Below are 10435 nucleotides of genomic sequence, written 5' to 3' on the forward strand. Positions count from 1 at the left end.
CAGCTGTATCTGACTCTTCATACCCCTATTTGGAGTTTTCTTGGCAGAGTTGCTAAAGAGGTTTGTCATTTCCTTCTCAAGCTTATTTTTTACAGATGAGGAAACAGAGGTAAAATTGCCAGGATCATACAGTTATTAAGTGTCAAAAGGCCAGACTTGAACACAGGAAGATGAGTCTTCCTGGCTCTATCCCAGTACTCTATCCACTATGCCACCTAGCTGCCTATACTAACTCCCTCTTCCCAAACCCTACTGTGAGGATACCCACAATACACTGACTATGATCGTGATGATGCCAAAAATAGTTTTGAATAACCCATTGTATTTTCTTAGCTTTATTCCTGTGAAGTGCTTTGTAATGGCAAGCAAAGTATTACTTTTCTGCTTGTTTCAGCTATTCAAGTGCCTTTTAGTCTTGTCTTTGATTGTGTCAAGTCTTTATTGGAAACAGTATACAGTGTGTTGCCCTTAATAGGCCTAAGTATGTTTGGAGACTTTCCTTGCCCTAAACAGACCTAAAGTCATCACATGGAGCCCAAGGTGAGAAGAGCTTGATGAAAGAGCAGAACAGGAAAGGCAGAATAGGAAGGGTGGAACAGGAAGGAAAAGAGCAGATAAAAGTTCCAGCATGAGCTGGGATCAAGCAGAAATGAGAGGGAGAATGCTTGCGGTGTTGGCACTCTGTCCATCTGTTCTGTCTGTGTTGATGTTACTTTGTTAGACAGAAATAGTCTGTCTGTTGATTTGTGTTAGTGTTACTTTGTTAGAAGCACTTTGTCTGTTGATTTGTGTTGATTTTTCAGCGAATTGAGATGATAGTGCTGGCAATGGATGTAAATACTGTTGTAGCTCTGTTAAAATTTGTTTCCCTGGAAGAAGAAACTGTAAAGGGCTTGAAATGTAATAGCTCTCATGGGCTGAGATACAGAACCAGAGAAGAGAGCTGCCTGCGTGTGAATCCAGGTAAGAGCTGGGAGAGCTGCCTGCATGTGAGTTCACGCAAGAGCTGGGAGCATGGAAGAAGAACCATGGGGTTTGGAAGTCAGCCTGAGTTAAGATGAAAGAAGACTTTACTTAGGTACTCAGTGCTGATTGATCATATTGTAATTTACTGTGATCTAGGGGTGGATGGTGTTTGTACTTTCTGCTACCCCTTAAGGATAATTGGCTTAAGGATGATTACCCCTTAAGGATGATTGGTTTAAGGATGACTGGAAGCCATCCTGGAGTCAAGATAAAAGAGAACGACTTGGGTACTCTATATTGATTGAAGAGATTGTGATGTACTGAATGATATGCTTTTGTTTAAGACTATGTGGTCACCTTAGTAATAAGTTGTTATGTTATATTGTTGTGAATATGGTGCTTTAATTTCTTGAATGTTATGCTTTAGTTTATTGTTGAATAAATAGAGTTCACTATATTATATGATTAGATCCTTAAAGTTATTCACAGCAGCAGTACTCAGAAGAGCTTCTTGTAATTGGCTTTACATGCTTTTATATGTCATTTTATCTTGTCCATCCAAGAACCACAAAAATCACAAAATTCTTAAGAAGGGATTTGTGTAGAAGGAAGACATCCAGCTCAACTCATACAGAAACAGAAACCCCAGTATAGCATATCTGAGAAGTGATCACACCTCTCCTTGAAGACTTCCAAGGAAGGAGAATCTACCACCTGTAAAGACAGATTCTAGATGCTAGGAGGCTTTTTTCTTGACATCATACCTAAATTTATCCCTTTGTAATTTCTATCCATTACTTCTAGCTTTAGCTTCTGAGTCTAAACACAGTAAGTCAAGTACTTGGTCTACACTATAGGTTGACCAATTATGGTCCCAGGGTCAAATCTAGCATGGCCTATAAAATCCTAGAAAAGCAGTGGTAGGATGGATATCACCTATGTACCATGGTTTGCCAATGCTTTGTCTAAGCTATAGCCTTCTGGAGCCAAATGGAGCAACTACAATTTGTCCTCTACATGTGTGTCTCATGATACTTGAAGATAGTTTTCATTAACCTTCTACCCACCTTGAGTCTTTCCCAGTTTAAACCTACCAAGTTCCTTCAATGGATTCTTATATGTTAGGACAGGTTGTTAAGGGAAGACTAGCGCTTCTGTTCTGAGGGCTTCTGAGTCCATTTTAGATCTTCTTTCCACTTTTGGTGTTCATCTGAGTGACCCAATTCTCACCTGTGCTTCAAGAAGCCATAGCATACATCATGGTCACACCACAGTAAACTGTTTTGTCAAAGGACCTAAACCAGCTTGAGAGTCACTGAGAGACATCTCAAACTCTTCAGTGAATTAAGGCAGTGTCTATCCCAAACATGTAAAGACTTCCTTAGGCAGAATAGGAGGATGAGAACAATTTGTTCCCATGGCCACAAAAGTGTATGAAGCAGGTGCCATGGAGCACTTAGAGAGTCAAAAGACATCACCAATAACATTCTTCCATTTTTATCTACCTCAAAATCCTGTTGTGACATGTGAGTGATGAAACAGCCGGTGCAGATAAAATGGAAGCTGTAGACACTGCCCTGAACACAGAAAAAAACAGGCTATAGGGTTGTCTTCCCACTGAATTGAAGCAGCAGTGGAATTCAACAGCCTCCTGAATGACTGGGCAGCCTTTTTTCAGGACCACTGCTCACCTCCTGGAATGATAAAGGATCTAGAAAAGGTACCCTAAAAATTGCCTCTTTTACCCAACTCTGGCCCGCTTGCTATGGTAGGTAAGGATTCTACCCTCTGGCAAAAACACAAAAAATATGTACAAAAACTTTTGTGAAGATAATTCCACTTACCATCAGAACATGAAACGTGCACAGGCTTATGGACAGCACAAAATCCAGTAGACCTGAAAGATGAACAACTCTTGTTATAAGAGAACTCAGCATGTATCACATCCAAATAGAAGCCCTAAGTGAAACAAGGCTGGCAAATTAATGCCAGCTTACCAAAGTAGGAGCTAGATACACTCTTAAAGCCAACGCTGACATTTTAAAATATACTACATTATTGTAAGGAGAAGAGACAGAAAGGAAGCTAGAGTGACAAAGGTGTAACATGCTGGACCACTCATAGACTTACCCTCTCTAAGCTAAACATTCACATTCATCAAAAAGCAAACCAACTCCCAGAAGACTTAATGTCAACAGATTAGAGTGCTTCTCCAAGTGTGAACAGTTCATTTCTAACAAGGAGCAAAAACTGAGCCAATACACAATTGGCAACAGTGGAGCAGAAAAGGAGAGGGTAGTTTTCAAAGATATGATGTACAGCACCACATTTACTCATCTGGGTCAGAAAACTCGCAAACATCAAGATTGGTTTGATGAAAATGATGAGGAATTTCAGAAGCTTCAAAATGAAAAATGAAAGCATCACAGAGTTTACCCCCAGAAAAGTTTATCTGTCTCTAAGAAGGCAGCATTTAACTGCATCAAAAGTAAAATACAAACAAGTTTAGTGAGATGTAGGATGATTGCCTCTGTAGCAAAGCAAACAAAATTCAGTTTTCCATTGATAGAGCAATCCCAAGTGATTTTATGATACCCTGAAGGCTATTTATGGGGTCAAAGACCTTTGGTGTTTCTCAACTACTCAGTGCTGAGGGACCCACACTGATTAGTGATAAGGACTTGATCCTAGAGAGAAGGGCCAAACACTTCCCTGGTCTTCTCAATACACCATCATGAATCATTGTTGAAGCCAATGATCCTATTTATCAGGATGAAGTCAATTCCTCTCTAGCTAAACTTCCTACTGAAGAGGAGGTTTTGAATGCTATAAGGCTCCTCTCATATGGAAAAGTACCTGGTGCTAATTCTATTTCAGCTGAGATTTATAAGTCCACTGCTCATACAAAAGCTGATAGAAATTTTCTGGGGTTTATGGCAAGAGAAGGTTATCCCCCAGGAGTTCAAGGATGCCTCAAATGTCCATCTCTGACTGTCCTGTGACAATCACAGGGGCGTCTCTCTCTAAGTCATGGCTAGCATTATTCTTGCCAGAGTTCTCCTTAATAGTCTGGTCCTTCACCTAGAAGATGGTCATCTACCTGAGAGCCAGTGTGGCTTCAGAAAGGGCCAAATAATGGCCAATACGGTATTTGTTGCCTGACAGTTCCAGGAGAAATTCCAAGAGAAGAACAGAAATCTGCACACAACGTTTGTTGATCTAACAAAGGCCCTTGATACTTTTAGTCATGAGGGCTTGTGAAAAGCTATCACAAAATTTGGTTGCCCAGAATATTTCAGCAGGATTGTATATAAACTTCATGACAGCATGCTTGTCTGGGTTCTGGATAATGGATAAAGTACTTGCACTTTCCCAGTCACCAGTGGAGTGAATCAGAACTGTATGCTTGCCCCCATGCTTTTTAGCACAATGTTTACTGTGATGTTGTAGAATGCCTTCAACAAGGACAAAAATTATATCAAGGTCAGGTATCAACACGGTACTAAATTATTGCAGCATGAAAAGGCATAAGACTAAAGTGGAGGAAGAATTGGTATAAGTTTTTGTTTGTAGATGACTGTGTACTCAATGCAGCCTTTGAGGCTCAGATTAAACAAATCATGATTCAATTCTCTAACTGCTTGTACTAATTATTGCCTAACAATTAAAACCAAGAAAACAGAGTTTCTCTACCAGTCAGCACCACATTATTCATACATGGAACCATCAGTTATAGAAAATGTAGAAATTTTGAATGCTGTGGATAAGTTCACTTACCTTGGCAGTATATTTTCTAGGGATGTACACACAGATGATGAGGTTGGCACACACACTGCCAGAGCTAGCTTGTGTTTGGAAGGTATGAAGTAAAGTGTGGAAGAGAAGAGGTATTAGACTGTCTGCCATACTGAAGGTCTAAGGATCCCATTGTGCTGGCCTGATTTTGGGATGACTGTGAAATATGGACAATATACCAATGCCGTGCCAGGAAAGTGAATCACTTCCATTTGGATTGTCTTAGGAAGATTCTAAAGATCTCCTGGCAAGACAAGTTACCAGACATTCAGGTCCTTTCTAGAGTTGAACAGCCAAGCATTCAGATTCTGATGCAGAAAGCACGCCTCTGATGGCCTGACTATATTGTTTGAATGCCAAAAGAATGCATGCCTAAAAGATTATTTTACAGAGAATTCATACAAGACAAACACTCACATGGAGAGCAGAAGAAACGATCCAAGGACACTCTCAAAGTCTCTCTGAAGAACTCTGGAATAGGTTGGAGGTATGGGAGACACTGACACAGGACCACCCAGCATGGCATGCCCACATCAAAGAAGGTGCTATGCTCTTTGAGCAAAGCAGAGCTGTAGTAGCTCAAAATAAATGTGAGATGCATAAGTTTAGAGACATTCCCATTTCAAGTGTTCATATGGACTACTAGTGCCTGACCTGTGATAGAGCCTTCCAAGCTTGTGTCGGTTAGATCAACCACAGTCATACACATTATACCTTGACTCCAACATACTGATGTCATTTTGGTTTTCTTCAAGAACAAAGGACAACAACCATATGTCATGGACTCAAGGCTATTTTCCATGATGGCCATCCCTCAGTAGATATTCTCTTATTACTGTCCTAATTAAATCACAGGATCTAGACCTGAACATAATACTTCAGATGAATCCTGAGGAGAGCAAAATACAACACAATTATCACCTCTCTGTTCCTTAACACTGTCCAAGATCATTTTAGTGGTTTTGGATTACAGGTCACATTGTTGACCCATATTGAGTTTACAATCTACTAAAAGCCCTAAATGTTATTTAGTGCTATCTATTCATGTCTCCCCCATACTCTACTTGTGAAGCTGATTACATTTTTCAAGGTGCAAGGCTTTCTATTTATCATTGTTGATTTCATTATTGGTGTCAGCCAATTGTAATTGTGCTCTCTACAGCAGGGTTTGAATGTTTGGTAGTTTTGGGGTTTCTTTTAGTTTTGTTGATACCTTTTAAAGGAATTTTATTATTTATCATTTTCATTTACCAATATATCCTAAAAACCTTTTCTATAATGAAAAAGAAAGAACTAAACAGACCAGAAGAGCAATTGTATGACACATCACATACCCATTTTCCAACCTTTCTACCCAGAGAAGGAAAGTGTTTTATGATCTGATTTTTAGGACCAAGATGAGTCACTAAATTTATTTGAGTTTAACTACTTTTTAGTATTGTTTTTGTTCACATTACCATAGTCATTGTGTGTACTGTTTTTCTAGATCTTCATCATTTTTTTTCATTTGACACCATATCCTTTACTTAGTTTCCACTCCATCATTATTCCCTGCCCAGGATAAATTCATCACCAGGAAACTCATCATCGTGGAAATTGCTTCGTCTTCCTTCATCAGTACCCTCAGCTCCTTCTATCTATCTGACTGGAGGGGTGGAGTGTAGAGTAAAAAAAACTCCTCCCATAACATTGCTTTATAGCCACAAACTAATCTGTTTAGTTTTAATTCCACTGGCATCTTCATCATGCCCCAGGGCCAGGTACTCTCTGGGACTATCGCCCAACTTTTTTAGCTTCCTCTTGTGTACTGCATTCACCCAAAGGACAGTAAGGTCCTTTGAGGACAAGGGCTGTCATTCTTTTTCTTAGTATACTCAGTTTAGCACAGTGCCTAACAGATATGGGGCAATAATCAATTTGTTTTTCACAGGATTCTCTGAATCCCCCTTTGCTGTTATTTGTTATGACACAATAATATTTATAACAGAATTCATTCAGCTCTTCCATAATAAATGAAAACCCACTTTGTTTTCAAGACTTTTTGGTTTTTTTGTTTTATTTTAATTTTGCTAGGTACCAGGTCTCTTATCCCACCTTTTCTTAAAGCCAAGCTGAACCATCAAAAACTTGCTATACAAATATGGAAACTAAACAGCCCAAAACACAAAGGATGCTTCTAGGCTTTCCTTTTCTCAACTGAGAACTCCTTTTAATTGATATTGACCCATCAGCAAAGGAATAATAAACAGATCATTAACACCTATGATGTCATAATGGGTAATGGAGAAACATTAATTTTCATTCTTTATTCATTAATTACAGCTAGGGTTGAAAAGCTGTGCAGCCCTCTCTGTCTAATTAAATTTAGGGAATGCTTTGAAATATGGACTAATTAAAATTAATCTCTATAAATACATGTTATAATAAAAGTTCATTGTTTCATCTTATTTTTTAATATAAAGCAAAGAAAATCTTCCAGGAATATACAATTACATTAATCTAGTGGAATCTGAGATTTTAAAATTCATTGTCTTTCAGAAAGCAAGCCAAGGCTGACCATCTCTCCATAGGCAATGTAAAAAGGAAAACTGAGGAAACCTTCCATGTAATTAGCATTTAGTATAGATTACTGTATTAGACATTGTGGAGATACATGATTGATGAAACATATTTCCTGGCTTAAAGTTTATGGTTTTATTGGGAAGATAAGCTTAATTCTTCATTATGTCAATGTATCCATAACTTTCTCAATTGTGAATGCAACTTCTAATAGAGCAAATGGAAAATCATTCATGACCTCTTCTTGCCCATGTCCTCCAAAAACTCCATAATAGAGCATCTCCCTAACATTCTAGAGGCTTTACTTTAGCATACTGTGGGCACCATTGAAGATTTGTGCTATCATCCTTCACTCTTGCTACATAAATAGCCACTCTTATTCCTTGATTATACATTTCCAGGAAGATTACAATCTACTTATTCCCAACAATTCCTTTGGATAGCCTGAAAAATTGCATCTTCAGAGATTATGTTACTCTAAACATCAAACATGACAAAAATGCCTTTGACAAATTATTTGCTTACTTAGCTTGTTTCCACGGCACCCCAACATTTATAATCCATTTTCCTTATAATAACCCTATGCAGTAGTAATTTCAGGTACTATTTTCCCAAATTTTATAAATAAGGAAACTGGGATTCAGAGAAGTGATGTCACTTCCCTCTGGTCTCATAACTATTAAGTGTCAGAGTGAGGATTCAAATCAAGATTTCTCTCTGTACTCTAGGCACAGTATTCCTGACACTCTTATCATGTTCCCATGCATAAGATCTGTCAACATTGGTCACTTTCTCATTGCTATCACTCAAAAATCTTCCAACACAAGTTTCTCTACGTCACTGTTCTTGCCACACATGTCATGGCACCATAAGATATGTTGTATGGACACTGAGGCAGATTGCAATCTCTCGATATTTTAGTACTCCACCAATCCTCAAAACTATTCCTGATGGTAATGGATCACAGTAGGGATTAAAAGGTGGAACAAACTTCATTGATATCATTCAGATATTCAGTATTAGGTTGTGTCTGATATTAAAACTTCATCAGCATTCACCCCTTACTCTGGTGCAGACTGTAAATAAGGCATAATGCAGACATAACAGCACAACAAATATGCCTTTTGATGACAAGGATAATTACAAGAAGAGGAGATCTAATCTTCCAAACTTCTCCCTCCTTTGCTTCCTCTCTAGGGAACTTATCTCAGGATCTAGGGTCTCTTCATTTAGGAATATTGCTGCATCATGCCAGCCCCCTTCTCCTCTAGGGGAGTTCTTTATTGGGATTTCATTTAGGTGACAAACCCCAACTAGCCATGCTCCATTCCCCTTGTCGCCATGTTTCTGACTCTTTGAGTCTGGACACCATGCCCCCATGAAGGCACATTCTCTCTCCCTCCACCATTTCAGCTCTCTTTCATGCACTGTCAACCCCCCCCATTAGAATATAACCTGTCATAACAGGTACTAGATTCCATTTTGCTTTTATTGTACCCCTAGCACTTATCATAGTGTCTTACATATAGTGAGGGCTTAATAAATGCTTGTTGCCTGCTTGACTGCTTCTAATTCTCCTCAATCTCCACCCACTTTGGTCCTGGGATTTCATCACTGTAACTCCCTTCACAGATAATGACCAGCAACTGTTCTGTAACTTATAATCTTAGATATCTTGCTGGGGCACTGAGAGGCTGTGTCTTCCTGGTGGTCACACAGGCAAAATGATGAGCATATGCCATTGAATATAAATATTCATTGGGTTCTCAAGTACACCAATGATTCAACATCGAAAAAATACACAATGGAAGATCCTATTAACAGGAGTTTTATTTATACCTTTTGGTATATGTATGTATGTGGTTAATTATTCATGAGCATTGTTCAAAGGACTGTGTTTGGGAGCTGTTTTTCAATCTCTCAATTTGCCAAGAAGACAGTTGTGAAACTGATATTTCTTGCTTAATTATTGATGGTCCATTGATTTGTTTCCTCTGAGGAGGAGAGACAAGGCATTCTATTAAAAAAATAGAAGTGAGGATGTCAGAGAAGAAACTTGTATATTAGGTCTATAGAAAAAAGGCAACTGGTTTATTCTTTTACTTTTACACATGATCCTTTTTTCATTTAAAATATAAACAAAAACTTCATCAATTAAAAACCTGCATCCTAAGTAAAAAAATGATGATAATTGAAAATTATAAGATTAAAGTTATGGGATTATGCTTTTGCTTTAAAATCCTGTTTTTTCCTCCTGTAAGCTCAAGCATCACTTCCTTCAGAAAACCTTTCTTGATTTCCACAAAAAAACATTGAAATTAACATGCTCTTTGAAATTTTTGAGTACTGAATGTCTAAATGCATTTAGCAAAAATTGTAAACTTACTTTCTGTATTTTGTTTTGCAAAAGTTTATGGAACAGATATAACCGTGTCACTCCTGAATTAGAAAAAAATACTCAGTTGTCCTCTATTGAATTTAATAAAATTCTATGTAACATACAAACAGTATTTGATGTGGGCACAGTCCTGTGCTAGGCACTGGGGAGATAAATGCTTAATACACTCAGCCTTGCATTTCAGTGCCTCCAAAATATGGCTCTCACCTTTTTTTTTTTTTTTTGGTTTTGTCCATAATATAGTTTTCAGACTCTTTTCCCCTTCTGGTCAGCCTTGGCTGCTAGTTGTTTCTTCAGATCTCACTTTTGTATGAGTGGTCCTCCATGTTTAACTCGTAGTATAAAATCCCTGACTTTATTCAAGGGGCAGCACTTTCTATGTCTCTGTCTTTGTCTCCTTCCCCCCTTCTCTCTCTCACTTTTCTCACCCCTTCTCAATTTGTCTTTCTTTGTATTTACTCGTTTACTTATCTGTGCATAGAATATATCTTCCCCCATCCCTTCCTCTAGTAGTAGTATATAAGCTTCTTGAAGGAAGAGATCATACCATTATTGTCATTGTATCTACCCTAGGACCAGGCATGCTTGCTGAATCCTTCCCACGACCCACAGTAAATTTCACTCCCTTTGAGGTTGGATGCCATGTTTTCTATATTGAAGTTTTCCACACAGTACCTAGTATAGAGGAGAGAGAAACTTGATAAGTTTGGCCATTTT

Source organism: Petaurus breviceps, unplaced genomic scaffold (genome assembly GCF_028583685.1).
Source record: "Petaurus breviceps papuanus isolate PSGF00001 unplaced genomic scaffold, PetGlider_PUasm1.0 98, whole genome shotgun sequence".
NCBI classification, from domain to species: domain Eukaryota; kingdom Metazoa; phylum Chordata; class Mammalia; order Diprotodontia; family Petauridae; genus Petaurus; species Petaurus breviceps.